General features: G+C 38.9%; 1 long non-coding RNA gene across 1 annotated transcript in view; it reads right to left on the reverse strand.

The window, feature by feature from the left end:
- LOC136863294 (uncharacterized) overlaps positions 1-16,021 on the reverse strand; it is a 375,222-nt gene that overhangs the window by 88,964 nt on the left and 270,237 nt on the right. The window contains exon 3 of the long non-coding RNA XR_010859190.2: positions 8,406-8,444. This is a non-coding gene — a long non-coding RNA (uncharacterized lncRNA). The remainder of the gene's footprint in view (positions 1-8,405; positions 8,445-16,021) is intronic.

The raw sequence follows: 16,021 nt of genomic DNA on the forward strand, positions 1-16,021 counted from the left end.
CACATGATAAATCAGTCCAGGATTAATACGCCACATCCCTTCCACAGAACTATTTTCGAAGTGGGGGAGGACTGTTTACAAAAACGAAGACACCAGTGTGGTGAACGTCAGTCTTGTACGAAACCTCAGTCTTGTACGAAATCTCAGTCTCGTAGGAAATCTTCAGTCTCGTGGTGAATCGCAGTCCTGTGAGAATTTGCGGTCTTGTAAGAATCTTCAGTGTCTTATACAGTAGTTGACATCCGAGTGAGTAATGTATTTATTTGTGTGAGTAATCTCTTAGCCGAAATGAACACTTTGACAAACTTTTATTCAGCTTTAGATTATGCAGATATAATCAGGCAATTAAATTAACAAATGACAATGGTAGTTATATTCTCAACACTTGCCATAAATGAATTTAAAGTGCTAGGACCGAGGTGAACATTGAATCTCGTTGTAACACGTAGCTGCATAACATTTTCCCTATTTCACGTGTAGCTTGTATATTTCGTGGAAAAGTCATATTTTGGAGGACGATTATTATAAAATTCTCCACGTCATTGGGAACATTACATTAAATTTTTCCACACTCTCATAGAACTATTATTGCAAGTGAGATATTTGGGAGCAGAATTAGTCAAGCCTGTTACAGGGAGAAAAACTTTGTTTTCACAATTGGAATGCTGCCGCACTAAGACCTTGAGTCCAGTGTTACGGTCAGAGAAGGTGAATAACCAATAATCCTTTACACATACAAACTGAGAGGGGTGAGAGAGAGAGGCGACAACAGGCAGGTAGCGGAGTCCAGACTTTCGACTTCACATCAGGTGTTCAATGCAGTGTCACTGAATATTCTTCGTAGGAGTGTTAAAATGCGAGTGATAATATAAATATGGACGTGTGCAACGATATTGTAAAGATGCATCAAGTTTGCGTGTGTGATCTCTTGGATAACATCAGCTTGAAGATGAAGTACTAAATTCATCATGACGGGGTCCGGAGGAGGATCTGACCTGCCTCCAGCACAAATAAGGTAAATGAGCAAAATGTAATTATGTAAATATGCAGGATTATGAACAATCGATGATCAAAAATGTAGTTTAGAATTTTAGATAGGATTGTAAATAATTCACGGATCGGATGGTAATTATAAAATTAGAATAATAATAATAATAATAATAATAATAATAATAATAATAATAATAATAATAATAAATAAGTGTTAGCGAGTGTTACTTGGGTAGTTTCCTTTTGAAGTAAGTCATTTTGACATATGAGAATCCTATTTTTACTAAGAAATTTACATACGGTGTAGTGCAAATTTTTAAAGTGATCATAATAATAATAATTGTGGTAATGAGTGCTATTTTGTTGACGCTTTGATTTTGTGGATGCCGCCATGTTAGTTTAAAGGTTTATTTTTGCTATTCGCACATTCAGTTTATTATTTCATGTTCTGTAATCATTACTCAAACGACCGTTTCCGGTAGCTTTCATACTTTGTATTTCGAGACGATCTGGTTGATACGCAAGAGTTAATTTCTTTATGTAACGTGGTTACACATTTGGATAGCCGTGTTTTTGAGAGGCAATCTCGTTAGTTCAGTTAATTAATTAGTGACAGGAAGCCATTGATAAGTTAGCTCTGATATTTCATAATATGTGAAACGGTGGATAATCAAAATAACGAGCAAAGTAATAGTAATATCCCTGATGTTTTGTGTTGAGAAATGGAAAATGTGATATTTGGACCATGTCATTAATAACGTCGTATAAACGGATGCGTGAACGACACAGTTATTTCGCCCGCCGGATACGAGCGAGGCCGTATTATGAGTTACTACGTCGAGAATATTGATGAATAAATAGAATTGAGAGATGAATAATTTAACCGAGAAGGTTAAAGATGCGACGACATGTGTTATGGTTGTAGGCGGAAAGCCTGTATTGCTTCAAATAGTTTCCAGGGAAAATAAATGCTCGGAAAATATGCAATTGAGAGCCCGAGATAAATTGTGAACAGAGCGACTGATCAATGCGTGTTTCGACAGTCAAGTATAATCATTGATGACATGTAATACCAATAATTATTGTCCGTAAAGATTGAATAAGGTCATGTCCAGACATTTTAGTCTGAGGTTAGAAGATTGCCATCAAATTCACGTAATTTTGCTACTTGGATCAGGGTAATATTTTATATTTCTACATTGCGCACATTTAATTTTTAATTTTTATTAGGCAGCGATTTTTGGGATCTAGATTTTTATTATGATATCATTTCTTTGTATATATTTTGTCACCGTATTATTTTAAAATCAGATACGTGAATTGTGTTTGATTTGATGTCTGTAAATAAAATAAAATAGGTGTAGTCAGGTTATTTTAATTTCAGTATTTCTTAGGAGCAGTGTTTCTCCATTGACATGTTCATTTGTGTAAATAAGATTTCATGTGTTAGGGTAAGAGATCATCGATTAGTTCATAGTCAAAACCACAGTAGTGGTATGCTCATACCAGAAAGGAGTTTGTAATCACCAAGTCTTAAAATCCACTACATTTCAGTTAGGCAAATGAAGCGATCTTTAACAAGCAATTGTATCAAATGCCGCAAATGAGTCAGATAAATACGATGGGATCTGCCTCCATCTAGAGTTGGTACCACAAATACGCGTTCGCAATGAAAATGCAGATAGCGGCAAACTAGGTAAAGTTAACGATGTAAAGGGATCGCTTTCATTTAAGATGTAAACTTGAGGCACTTGGCCTAATTAATTTAAGTAATTTAAAGCGTCCAGACTATCACAGTTAAGTGAATAAGGTTTAACAAAGCAAATGAGTGGTGGTAGCACTCAGGTGTTCAGTTCAATAAATTCTCTTGTTTTCAGCCACGAGTAGTTTAAATATGTGGCAAAGGTTATATAACGGATAAAGTACCATGTTCATGGTTGTGTTATTTTTCCCTCTTTCGTTTATTATTACACATGGTTAGTGTATTCTATTAATATTTTAGAGTTGGGTGCTTCCCAAATGAATTTAGACATGGGTTAAATATTTGATAGACACCTCAAAGTCAATGTCAATTGGATGAATTAATAAATTAATTAATTACTGAATTTATTGTGAGATGACATTTTCCAAGGTATTATAAATCCTTCATTCAAATGTGGCTGTATTTCTGACCAGTTTTAAATGTTGTCATGTCATCGTCATGGAGACAGTGGTTCGATATAATCCAGAACACTAAAATTTAATCGACCTTCAGTCAAAATTTATTAAGGCAGATAATTAATTTATTGTAAAGCAGGTCCTTTAATTGTTTCAATTTTAATTTCATTTCACATCATTTTACTTTACACCAGTTTACGTTCATTTTTCACTTTGCAAAATTTTGTTAAATAAACCATTTTATTTATTTCAATTTTAATTCAGTCTTGGGTACCGTCATTTAGTAGTTTAGTTTACCCCATCGTTCATTTCCTCACCCCCCGAGCGACGTGTGGCCCATCAACCCGAGGGATCGAAGGACGCACCACCCTTGAGGAAGAAGAGTCTACATGAGGCGGTAGGTATTTTTTAAATGTCATTTTCAGGAGCAGCCGGCGCACATATCAAGAAAGAAGACCACCGCATTTGGGTGCCTTTAAAAGGGCACAATATATATTTTGTAATCTATTTGTTTTCGTGTAATTCTGTTCTTGTTTTTGGTATGGAATGTATGTTTTCATTTCATTTTGTAGCTATGCAAGCAAGCATCGCTTCCGAGATATTTCTCAGTCGCAGTGTTTTTGTTAATAATAATAATAATAATAATAATAATAATAATAATAATAATAATAATAATAATAATAATAATAAAAGAATGGTTGGTTTTATCCTAGCTTGGTCCGGTGATATTTTAAGGCACTTGAAAATGTTCAGTTATGCCAAAACTCGAACCTAAACGTGAGAGTAAATCGTGGAATTCATTGAATATGAAAGGAAGTGTCTTTCATTTCTTACCATTTAGTCTACGTTCGTTATCTACATTACGTCCAATGTACCTACTGAAATGTATGGAGGTAATCAGCAGTAGCTATACGGCTAACCAGAATGTTAATGACAAGGCCACAGTTTCCGACAAATAACCATTAGAGCACTTGAAGATGGTATACCTGTATGTTAAAATAAGTGATAGGGTATCGTGGAGAACTAAGTATGATAAGGTATATTATGTGATATAACCGGTATTAATAGTTGGTGACATTCTTTCAGTTCATAAACAGAGAGGAAACTATTTTCTTGGCGAAAGACAACATTATATTTGAACCAATAAATTAACCAAAAAATAATCTGGAAACTAGCCTCTGCAAGACTGGGTCGACGGTTTGGAAAGTTGCCTCAAATCATTAAGAAAGATGCCTCCGGATCCAAAGATATCGAGTTCAAGCCCGGCAGGTGTAGTCGGATTTTTTAAGGATGTAAGTAGTCCAAACGACACTCCATGCCGTATGATGTCGGCATGTAAAAGATCTCTCGTGACACGTTCGGTATTTACCGGACATTTAAAAAAACTCATCCCTCTAGTAGGCCTAGAGAAAAATGGAATTTCGAAATTGACGGTTAAGCAGCCAGATACTGTCAAACTATAAATGCCTACACACGGTAGCTGACACCATAGATTATTTATTTATTTATTTATTTATTTATTTATTTATTTATTTATTTATTTATTTATTTATTTATTTTTTTATTCATTTGCTAGTGGTTTAATGTCGTACTAACGCATAGAAAGTTTTCGACGACTCAAGGATGGGGAAAAAGCTAAAATTGGGAAGGTAGCGGCCGTAGCCTCAATTAAAGCACAGCCCCAGCGTTTGTCTGGTGTGAAAATGAGAAACTTTGGAAAGCGATCTTCAGGAATTCCAACGGTAGAATTCGAACCCACCATCCTCCGAATGAAAGCTCACAGCTACGCGCGGTTAACCACACGGACAACTCACTCGGATTATTATTATTATTATTATTATTATTATTATTATTATTATTATTATTATTAAGTAAGGTACTTATTATGTGTCATAAATGGCAGCTATTTAAAAATCATACAAAAGCATAAAGAAGAGAAAACTGTGGATATTGTTACGTTTTAAGGTCCGAGGCCTCTATCCACTCCAGCACCTCTGTATTTCCATCCAGAAAGTCAGATCAGGTACCAGAATTGCCTCGTCTAACACATTCTCTCACAATGTGTTCGACAGTTTGAGGAGAGGCACTACAGTCCTAATTGGAGGACTGGATCCGAACAGAGTTGTAGTGCAGACACCATGACCACAACAGATCTTATTAAAGATGGATCAAGTTCCTCCTGTCAGGTAAAACCCTGAGTTTGAATGGAGTTGTTGTTTTTCCCGCCTGTAGACTTAACCTGGGTGGTACAAAAAAGTGACCAATTTTGGCTGTTAGACATTTTTAAATATCTCCCGGCAAATACATGCAAAGTATGCAAATAAGACACTGTTCCAACCAAAACCAAATCAAACCAAACCCAACCCCATGGCACTACAGCCCTTGAAGGGCCTTGGCCTACCAAGCGACCGCTGCTCAGCCCGAAGGCCTGCAGATTACGAGGTGTCGTGTGGTCAGCACAACGAATACTCTCGGCTGTTATTCTTGGCTTTCTAGACCGGGGCCGCTATCTCACTGTCAGATAGTTCCTCAATTCTAATCACGCAGGTTGAGTGGACCTCGAACCAGCCTTCAGGTCCAGGTAAAAGTCTCTGACCTGGCCGGGAATCGAATCCGAGGCCTCCGGGTAAATACTGTTCCAATAGTTTTCTCAAATGAATGTGGACCACGTTGGCGGAGTCGGATGGTCGCTTTCCTTCCATTTCTAAAATAGTAGGATCGATCTTGACCAAGGTCAGTAGCAGTTGCGGATGTGTTAAAGAGATAACTCCGTTTCTTTGGTTTTTACCACGGTAAAGAACTCCTGCCGAACATTCCGAGGTCTCATGAAATGTATAAAAACTGAAGGAACGTTAAAAATACAGCATCACCATTCTCGATTAAGTAGAAGGCAAGTCCCACTGACGACTGTTGTTTAAGTTACCATGGTCTAGAGTCGAAGCATATCATTTCGACACCCGTATCCCTTCATGATAGATGCCCAAGTGAGTAAGCCTATAGATGCATTTAATTTGTATAAGGCTGTCTCAGCTCGCATGCACAACATGAAGGCTACAAAATAAGATGAATAAAGAACAGTTCTTTGAGTTGCGGTCTAAATATTGTAAGTGCCTAATGACTATTAAAAAGGAAAAGAAAAAAACACCAACTATGTGAGAATGAAAAGATTGCTCATTGTGTTTGGAGACCGGAGCTGCTGGTTGGGATAGAAGCGGTACTCTACACGCGACTACGTACAGCACTGCGTAACACAATGAGGAGAGCTGTGAGCTCATTGTGTGGGTTACAATAATGCTTGTCGTTCGCCGCTGTTTAATATTTAATCTAAAATGAAATCGTCTTGTCATGTTGCGGCCGAGGCAGGCGCAACACCATGGGGGGTGGAGGCAGCTGGCGCGACAGCTCGCGGGCGTGGCTGTCACTGGAGACATCCTAGCGTTCTCCTGAGAGCGACGTGACGGCTGGTACTGTCTGTACCTAGGGTAGTTTCCAACAAACAACCTAGAACTCTTTGAGAGTGATATGACACGTAGAAAAATTTCTAGCGGATAACGGGTGATATTGTAGCTACGGAAATTTCTTGCTGACAACCTAGAACTCTCCAGGAATCACATGTTCGTAGGCAGTGCATCCTAGAACTCACTAACAGTCACATGTTGAAGTTACTCCATGTAGGGAATTTCCTAGCAGATATTCTAGAGCCCTCTGAGTCACATGTCAGCTGGAGGGACGTTTCAGGCGGACAACTTAAGAGTTCTCCGAGAGCGACATGGTGGGAGGTACTCTATCTAGGGGCCGTTTCAAGCTGATAACCTACAGCTCTTCTAGAGTGATATGACGGAAGGTACTCTATCTAGGATTTTTTCCAGCAGACAACCCTAGAGCTCTTTAAAAGTCATATAGTGGAAGGTACTGCGTCTAAGGACGTTTCTGTGTCATCAGCCTTCCGATCACGTATTCTTATTTCCTTCGGATGCTCTTAAAATTTTCCAGAGTGATGTGTTTCATAATATCATTACTTACGTTCAAATTCACTGTTACTTATCAGTGTACATAGTCTCCCTGTGCTGATAGCCAAAAGCACAATCGCAATTAAATTACTTGCCTTCTACATTTCTTCCATTAGGTATCCCTAATTACAATCATTGTTTATGAAGAATAATTATTGAGGCACACAACACAAAATATGAATAAAAATTTTAAAATATTTTTGTTTCGAAAGTTAAATCTGTGATCACCTTTTACAAGTGGTGTATTTCGACGATATTGCAACAAGAAGTATTTCAGTGATTTTTAAGGCAGCTTCCTCGCTCCCATAGGGTGGATTACTTGACTGATCATCAAAACGATTGTTGTTTAAAGGGGTCTAACATCTAGGTCATCGGCCCGGATCATAAAAACTGTGTATGAGTATTTTGAAATGCCTGTCATGACATGAAAAATGTGAATAAAGGAGAAACACTTTATTGTGGTTTCCTTGTAAAGATTTGATTTATGTGCTGGTCGTCAGCTGCTTCGTTTAGTGTGGTTACATATGTTTCTGATTATTTATTATATTGCGCTTGCCCTATTCAGATGCTTCAGTATGCTAAAGTTGCGTATCACAGGCTTCAAAATATCTGTGTTAATTGGAGGAAAAACATTTTTTTTTAAAATTAGGGCCTGCCATTTTGATCATGGTGCATCATTTAATCAGTGAAATACGAGAAAATATGAAGTGGACTGGGTTTGAATACTTGACCTCATTTAACTTAATGTCATGCTACAACTTAGCTTAGACTAAAACATACTGAAATAAGAGTTAAAACTTGCATCAGAAGGTCAATACGGCTGCAAGCAAGAGGCAGGGAGAAGATTAGAGAAAGAAATGGAAGAGAACATAGATGATACCAATGATCGAGTAGGCATGTATGAAATGCAGTGAGAGATCCATGGCCTAGATGTTATACCATTCAAGTAATGATGATAATGACGATGATGAAATGCAGCGATTTTAGAAAATATTTCTTGTAAATTAATGTTCTAAACTGCTAAAGATAGGTTTCTCCATTTGCATAGAATGCAAAAACTGGGAAGTCATATTTCCTTTCTAGTGTTGTTGAATTCCTTTAAAGTAAAACAATAATAACACACCCAAATCATGTACGATGTGATAACATATACATATAGTTCCTGAAAGTCCTTACACACTGCTAAGCCACATGCTGTATCAATTATATTCTTTATCTACATCTTTATTATACATAAACAGAACCTACCTTACTGTTCTCAGTGGTAGTGGTTTGACGTATTGTTTCCTGAAAATAAAAATAACATTTACGTTATACACAACAATAATAATAATAATAATAATAATAATAATAATAATAATAATAATAATAATAATAATAGTAACAAGAAGAAGAAGAAGAAATAGATTAGGTGATGATATGGGCAACTGTGCTTTATTTAAGCATCAAAACCGGCAGGAAAATTCCCTCCTATTTCTTACAGAGTACGGGGATTTTACTTGTAAGTCTCCGCGTATGTATTCCCTGAACTCAAACTTTTTTCAATTGTCACCATTAGACTTCGTAAAGACCCAGCGTGTAAGAATGCATTTAGTGGGATCAACTCAGATTATTTGGTAATCATGGAAGCTGACCATTTTCGTTGAAAGATAATATTGACTGTAATAATCAGCCTTGTGCATTTCGTGAACGTGCATATTGTTTGATACTTACCTCGAGCTTCTCTAAAGTATACCCAAACTAAGCAACATTGAATACAATAGCTTCTAAACAAACCTTGAGGGCTGCTTTGCCAGGCTAGAAAACTTTACAACAATGATATTAAACGTACTTCTTCTTTCTTTGATTTGAATGTCTTGATTCCGCCAGTACACACACATTGCGTATAACAATTAGCACATTTAAATATTTATCTATTGGCTAGGCAACACCTTGCTTTCCAGTACCATGATGACATTTTAGAAAGAGTATACATTAGTTGGTCAAGAGTATCCGAACATCTGCTCGAAACTGTAATCAATATGTCGCTGTGACACACTTTCCAGGGGTGAACGTTAATATGGGATTGGGAGGTGAAGGTAGAGAGGTCCACCCTTCGCCTTTATGGGATCTGCTACTGTTCCGGGCAGATTTTCAACTAGAAGTCTGAACATATTTCGATTACTAGTATCTAGTCCTACCAATGAGCTGCAGCCAGAACAATTCGTGATGAGGGTTGCTGAGGTCTGGCCTTCTGAGATTAAATTGGCAGGTTCGATCCTGGCTCATTCCGGTGGTATTTGAAGGTGCTGAAATACACCAGCCTCATGCCGGTAGATTTACTGCCATATAAAATAACTCTTGTGGGACGAAATTCAGGCACCTCGGCGCCTCTGAAAGCCTTAAAAATTAGTTAGTGTGACGTAAAACAAATAATATTAATTATTTGAATGATATAAGCAACAAATTATTCTATGTACGTTATGAGCACACTTTCACTCCTCAAGTAACTTGTTAATGTAACAAGGCATGTTCAGTAGGGTATAGTACAGAATTATCTAATGAAGTGTTCCATACAAAGGTCTCTATTTATGGGTAAGCTTCAGGTTTTATATTGAATGGAAATGAAAATCCACAACCTATTTCTAGTCATTCGACCGGGTCAGGAATGGAATGAATGAAGCCTCCATCTAGCAGCAAGGATGGGAACTGTGCCGGCTGCCGAAGCCTGTCGCACTCCTCTGAGGAAATTATTAATGACTGACGGATGAAATGGTATTGCAGAGTGTTGCTGGAATGAAAGATGACAGGGAAAACCAAAGAATCCAGAGAAAATCGTGTCCTGCCTCCACTTTGTCCAGCACAAATCTCACATGGAGTGACCGGGATCTGAACCACGGAACCCAGCGATGAGGGGCCGCGCGCTGCAGCCTGAGCCACGGAGGCATTTAGGTTTTGTATTGAATATCCATCCGTATTTGTCACAGAAAATATTAGAATGGAAGTTCAAAACTTTCTAATCAGAAGCGTGTACATTCGACACGTTAGACTGTAGGTAACTGTTGAATGTTTATACAGGAACGTAAAGCCAATAACATTATTATTATTATTATTATTATTATTAATGTTTATACACGTGAAGCACGAAAAAAGGAAGTATATGACAAACTAAAGAAAAATCATAAATTATGAATATTGGGAAATCAGTCTCACACAATTCAGTTGACTGTGTTTAGTTTCCTCATTTATCCATAGACCTATGACTAAAACTTTAGGAAATAATTTCAGTTTGTATTCTAATATTATAACACAGAAATATCTAACATTTTTAGTAGCAAGTGTCGGTGATATTAAGACATTAGCGAAAATTACTTAAGAGTGACGTTGAAATATTTCCTACTAGATGGTTCTTACTATTCTATGACAAATATATCTCAGTGGATAGTAACACAGAAGGCCGTCGCATAGACCCCCTATGTATTCTAATTTATTCTTGCATCATTTATTACCCATTGTTACACATATGTTACGTAAAAGGTGAAAAGCTTGAACCAACTGAAAAAGTACAAACTGAGCAGAAGGAATGGAGTACGTTTATACCATTAGAAATAGTTGTACTGAAAAAGAAATTTGTATAACAAAGTAATTAGTCTGTTCATTATAGGGCTAATTGAAATTTCACCTCACATGCATTGTCTAATATTCAAACCAAGGCTGCCTTGGTGAGATGCCAGTGACGATATCACTAAACTTTTCGTTTTTGCCATTTGCTTTACGTCGCACCGACGCAGATAGGTCTTATGGCGACGATGGGATAGTAAAGGGCTAGGACTGGGAAGGAAGTGGCTGTGGCCTTAATAAAGGTATATCCCCAGCATTTGCCTGGTGTTAAAATGGGAAACCACGGAAAAACATCTTCAGGGCTGCCGACAGTGGGGCTCGAACCCACGATCTTCCGGATGCAAGCTCACAGCTGATATCACTGAACTATCGACCTCTCCCGACTGCTTGTCATTTCAATTAACCAGCAGCAATGACGTAATCTAGTGGTCAATGATTGCTTGCTTTTGTGAACTTTCATGTCATATTTCCACTCCCTTTCAGTAATACAGTGTAGGAGATTGGCAGAAGAATGACTGGAGTAGAGATGAACTAATCGGTGAAGTACATTCTCGCAGAAAGAATCACCGTTCAACGGAACAGTGCGAGGTCATGAAAGAGGTTACTTGGCATGGGAATGAAAAGAGAGAACATTGTTCGGACAGTAAAGTGGCGGAAGTAATTTGCACAAGGAAGCACCAAATGTTACGTGGGAAATGAGGGTCAAAGTTATGGCTACTAATTAGTTCATGCCCCTATGTACTGTATATCAAGGTCAATCATTCCTCTAGTATTCGAACGTTCGTATATGAGTCAGCAGTTGTTGACCTCTTGCTCTGTATAGTTTCTGGTCGTTTAGTGCAGCTATGCGCCCGTCAGGACCCCAAGGTGAGTGGGTCGAACCCGCGCCACGACACCGTTAAGTGGTCATTATGAATGGGGATATCATGTGTCTTACTTTTCTGACAGCAGATAAGTGTCATAATGGTATCTTTGATCGTCTTCTAAAACACTATTCCCATCCCTCGTTCCATATATACAGTACATGCATAATCACAGAGCGAGTGATAGTTGAATGGTATCTCACCACAGTGGCTGCGGTTCGAATTTCGGTCAATGCACGGGGAATTTTGAAATGAAAAGTCACGATCCTGCGACTCGGATTCACGTAATACTGCTAATCCCATAGCTATGATTACAACATCAACAGCCACGTAAAACTACAAGGTTACAGTATTTCCTTTATTACCAGTAACATCTATCTATCTATCTATCTATCTATCTATCTATCTATCTTAATAGTCCACTGGTTCGTGGAGTTTGATGTTCGCTCGCCTCCTATGTATAAGGTGGCTCGAATTCAGCATAGCTGGTTGGCAATTAAGGTTTCTTAAGTGTGAGAGACCCCAGTCAGTAGATTTATTCGTGCGTGAAATTGACTGTTCAGAGCAACATTTCTGTAATCCAGTATCACGTAAAATTTATATAAATTATTATTATTATTATTATTATTATTATTATTATTATTATTATTATTATTATTATTATTATTAAATTTTCTCTCTAGATTGTACTAACAGCAGGAAATTTAAAACTTAAATTCATTATCTGTATTCTTAAAGCCTATTCTCAAAAACATATGCTGTTTGAATGACAGATTGCAAAATCGTGTACATGCTGGTCACTTTAAATCCCGTGTAACTGTACTGTGTTTGGTATATTAAGATAGCTGTGAGGTATTATTTTACTTAATGTACCTTACGCGGCAGCTGACTTCATTAGCATGATCGGTTAATCGTTCTGACCGAACGAGTTGGCTTCGCGGCTTGGGTTCGAACCCCGCTTTCGGCAGCTCTGAAAGTTGTTTCCCGTGGTTTCCCATTTTACATCAGGCAAATGCAGAGGGGTTGTTCGTTAATAAAACTACCGTCGGTTCTCTCCCAGCCTTCGTCACCATAAAACCTGTCTGTGTCCGTGCAACGTAAAGCAAATAGGTTAGTCGTTTTGTCCTTGTGTTCTCAATCTAGCAGGTTTAAACAAGGCTCAGGTCGGGGACATTTGAGGATGTTTCAATACATATACGTTACATATTGTGAAAAGATACATATTAGATCTTGAACTAATTCGGTGTAGCTACTTCAGATTCTGGAGTATTCCGCTCGTATTTTCAGTACTATTAACGAAAGGACCAGGAACACATTCAATACCAAAGAAGAATTAATATTCCTCTGAAAAATCTAGGTCAACGAGCACCATTAGCTGACGGTCGAGAACGAGACTGGGCAGCTGCACTCAACCGATATTCCAAGTTCAAACCTCAAGTTCCCGAATTTTCAGTACTCCCTCTCTCTTGTCAAGTTGCTGCTCTTGTTTCACTTATGTGGCTTGGTACTTCTTGGCTAACGCCTCTGAATATAGTTACCACGGCTATTCCATCCTCAGCCAGTATCAGAGCGAACTGAAGGTGTTTGATTCACGGTCTTACCCACCCTGTTAAGACTTTTAAACCGGGCGAGTTGGCCATGCGGTTAGGGTCGCGAAGCTGTGAGCTTGCATTCTGGAGATAGTGGGTTCGAACCCCACTGTCGGCAGCACCGAAGATGGTTTTCCGTGGTTTTCCTTTTTTAAACCGGGAAAATGCTGGGGCTATATTTTACTAAAGGCCATAGCTGCTTTCTTCCCACTACTAGCTCCTCCATATCCCATTGTCACCATAAGACCTATCTGTGCCAGTGCGACGTACAGCAAAAATGAAAAAAAATTTGTAGGCTGTAAGCTACGGAGATGAGGTTCCTCGAAAGAAACGTTACTGTCCTATATCTTTCCCCTTCCACAACGACTTCAATGTATCTTAACATCTAACACAGTTCACGCGTGTATTAGTTCTCTTTAGTGCTTGTAGGATTTTTCATATCTTTGTCTACATCTTGAAATTCCGATTTTTAAATTGCGTCTATAAACAAATGCCTTTTTACGAAAATGAGCATTCATGGGCCAGCTTGACAATAACTTGCTGTCAGAAGCCCAGGCAAGCGCGGTTTGTAGCTTTCAAGAGTGTTATGGGACATAAGTACATAAGTAAGTGTTCCACTACAACTGAAAGGCTGCCGACTTAGGATGAAAAGAAAGGTCGTGGCTACTATATTTTGTGTGTATTAATACTGTGGTGCTTGTACTACTCTTTGTATCTGTGATAAACTGGGACTAAGTTTAGGAAGAAAGTATCCGTGACCTATTTATAAAGTACCATTCCAGCATTCTGCTGGAGTTAAAAGATATAAGCACGGAGAGCCAATTCTAGGATGCCTGGGATTGCTATTTAAATCACTTCTCTACTCATTATGCTACCCATACCCGTTCCAATTCTTCAAAACAATCTTAAATGTGTGACAGAATCAGGAATCGATCCGATGTCAGGCGGGCAGGTAGCTCCTATGCTATTCTCTGGACCTTGATGGCCCGGCTAATGCATGGGGGTGTTTTAAAAGAAAAGGCAAGTCCCGTGGTTCGGATTCCAAGTAAATCTGGAGGTTCCGTGGTTATGATAACGATATCGACAGTTGCGTAGAACAACAATCTTCCTTTGGAGAATGATGGTGGACACTCCCTATTTCACATCCTGTTTCAAGTATGGGAGACCATATCGTCGCTGCAGGGACAAAACCTCCTATGTGAAATATTTTAGCTTAAAACTTTGGCCGGTAAGGTTCTGTCATCTAAGGTGCAATATTGTGTACATATTGCCAAGGCATTCTCGCTCTTCATAATGTATGTGCTGCGGGTCAGTATATCTCCAAAAATATTACCACATAGGAGGTTTTGTCCCGGCAACGACGATATGTTAAATGTAGCCCTTCAAAATCGCAGTTGAACAACACGACAACACAGTTTCTAATTCATAAGTACACAGGACAAAAGACCGCGATGACCCAACCACCTTTTAGGAATCAACAACGTCAACAGTAATAACAGAGCTCAATTAATCCCACCGTCAGTCTCCTTACATCAAGCCTACCGTCAAACTGTATTCATGGAGACAAAGGGTTAGAGATTATATCATGCAAAATTACTGGGCGTGTTCAGGAGTAGAGGAGACTGTTATGTCAGTACTTGGTGTACAATGGCTACGGGCCGCAAACGATATGATGTCTAAACTTTCATCTGGTAACAGTGCACGTCCCCGCTTAATTTGGACGCAGAAGGCAGCTTCCCTGTCTAAAATTTGATCCTTTTTAGCTTATTAACGATGTATACATTTCGCCGTAGCAGGAAGGTGCTCAAAGGTGCTCAAATACGCCAGCCTTGTGCCGGTAGATTTACAGGCGCATGAATGAAATTCTTTGAATTAAAATTCCAGCACCTCGGTGGCTCTAAAATGGGAAAAGTACACAAGAGAACGCAAAACCTATAGTATTATTATTCATTTATTCATCGATACGGCCATCTGTGGGCCACGCATTTCCCTCCCTTCCGTCATGCAGACGAGTACCCTTCTCTTTACGCCGGGCTGAGTGGCTCAGACGGTTAGGGCGCTGGCCTTCTAACCCCAACTTGGCAGGTTCGATCCTGGCTCAGTCCGGTGGTATTTGAAGGTGCTCAAATACGACAGCCCCGTGTCGGTAGATTTACTGGCACGTAAAAGAACTCCTGTGGGACTAAATTCCGGCACCTCGGCGTCTCCGAAGACCTTAAAAAGTAGTTAGTGGGACGGAAAGCAAATAACATTATTATTATCCTTCTCTTTGCACTCTCGCCAAAGATCCTTCTAATTTTTCGCTCTTTCCCGAGATGTTCCGTGGCCTGGTCAGTGGCTTTTAGGGTACATCCCTCACTCCCACAACCTTTCCTCTAAATGTTGTTCCGTCCTTTATCTCTTCCTCCTTCACACCTACTTCTGCCAGGTCCTTGTGCACCTGTGTAAGCCAACGAAGCTGAGTTTTCCATTTTTCTTGCAGGAAGAGTTTTCAGTTGGCCAGCCTCTCTTGGTTCATATTTTTAATATGCCCATAAAAGGTCAGTCTCCTTTTCTTCATCGTCATTATTATTCGAAGGTTTTATAAGAGTTCCTGGTTCGATCTCAACCGAAAAGTATGTTGGTACTTCTGCGACTTCTTTTTTGGACAAAGATTTTTCGAAGGAATCTTCGTTCTCTTTTTATAGGGACTGGCTCCCTCTTCAGTGTTTCTGCTCCATAAAGGTACTCCATTCAGACCACTGTGCAGTCATGTTTTAATTTGGCTTGAATGGAGATGGACTTGGCCTTCAGACTATGCCAAGACACCTAC

This window comes from Anabrus simplex, chromosome 2 (assembly GCF_040414725.1).
Source record: "Anabrus simplex isolate iqAnaSimp1 chromosome 2, ASM4041472v1, whole genome shotgun sequence".
Lineage (NCBI taxonomy): Eukaryota > Metazoa > Arthropoda > Insecta > Orthoptera > Tettigoniidae > Anabrus > Anabrus simplex.